This window comes from Orycteropus afer, unplaced genomic scaffold (genome assembly GCF_000298275.1).
Source record: "Orycteropus afer afer isolate SDZICR_OR568_19922 unplaced genomic scaffold, OryAfe1.0 scaffold00944, whole genome shotgun sequence".
NCBI classification, from domain to species: domain Eukaryota; kingdom Metazoa; phylum Chordata; class Mammalia; order Tubulidentata; family Orycteropodidae; genus Orycteropus; species Orycteropus afer.
In genome coordinates, this window is record NW_006922531.1 from 339,869 (window position 1) to 341,644 (window position 1,776).

A 1,776-nucleotide genomic window follows, 5' to 3' on the forward strand; every position below is an offset into this window, starting at 1 on the left:
CTATGGGGAGGAAGTGGGAGGGGAGCTGTTGCATTGTGGTAAACTGTGGTCAATGTCATGAGACAAAGTGTATGTGAACTGTTGTATGGAAAGTGAATCTGCTCTGTAAATCTTCACCCAAATTACAATAAATAAATAAATAATTTCAATACTGAAAATGTGATTTAAAACCTACCAAAAAAAAAAAAAAAAGGAAATATGGGAAACAAGAGCATTTACAATAGCTACTAAAAAGATAAAATATCTAGGAATAAATCTTACCAGTGACATAAAAGACCTGTCTAAAGAAAACTATAAAGCACTACTACAGGAGACAAGGGATCTACATAAATGGAAGAATCTGTCCTGTTCATGGATAGGTAGACTGGATATTGTGAAAATGTCAATACTACTTAAAGCAATCTACACATTTAATGCACTCCCGATCCAGAAGCCAACAAAATTTTTTAAGGAAGTGAAAAAACCAATTACTAACTTCATATGGAAAAGAAAGAGACCTCGGATAAGCAGAGCACTACTGAAGAAGAAGAAGAAAGTGAGAGGTCTTACATTCCCAGATCTTAAAACCTACTATACAGCCACAGTAGTCACAACAGCATGGTATTGGTACAATGATAGACAGACCAATGGAACAGAATCAAAAGCCCAGAAATAGACCCATCCATTTATGGACAGCTGGATTTTAACAAAGGTCCAAAACCCTTTAACTGGGAAGAGACAGCCTCTTTAACAAATGATTCTGGCAAAATTGGATATCCACTTGCACGAAAATGAAACAAGACCCATAGCTCATGCCATACACAAAAACAAACTCAAGTTAGGTCCAAGACTTAAATGTAAAACCCAAAACTATAAAATGTAGGAGACCTAATTTGTGACATGAATAGACTATCAAACATATCCCAAAATGCACAGAAGGTAGAAGAGAAGCTAGATGACTGTGACCTTTTAAAAATTAAATTCTTATGTGCATGGAAAGACTTTGTCAAAAGGGTAAAAATGACCTAGAGATTGGGAGAAAATATTTGCCTATGACATATCTGACAAAGGACTTATCTCCAAAATCTATAGAAAACTTCAACACTTCAACACCAAAGAGAGAAACAATGCAATTAAAAAATGGGTAATAGACACAGACACTTCACTAAACATGATATGCTGGTGGCCAACAAGCACATGAGGAATTGCTCACGATCTTTAGTCTTTAAAGAGCTGCAAATCAAAACAAGGACGAGATATTATCTCATCCTAGCAATAGTAGCAAAGTTCAACAGGACAGAATAACAAATGCTGGTGAGATTGCAGAGAGATTGGAACTCTTATACTACTGGTGGGATTGTAAAATGGTACAACCATTGTGGTAAATGGTATGCCATTTCCTTAAAAAACTGAAAATAGAAATACTGTTTGACCCAGCGATTCCATTACTAGGAATATATCCTAAAGTGGTGAGAGGCAGGACACGAACAGACATATGCACACCTATGTTCACTGCAGCACAATTCCCTATAGCAAAGAGATGGAAACAACCTAAATGCCCATCAACAGATGAATGGATAACCAAATTATGGTACATTCACACAATGGAATTGTGTGTGTTGTTGTGTTGTGTGCCATCGAGTCGGCCCCGACTCATAGCAACCCCTCCTTGGGTTTCCGAGGCAGTATCACTACAGAAGTAGATTGCCCCATCTTCCTTCCGAGGAGTACTATGCTATATTAAAGAACAATGAAGGATATGTGAATCATCTCACAAATGTGGATGAGCCTGGAGGA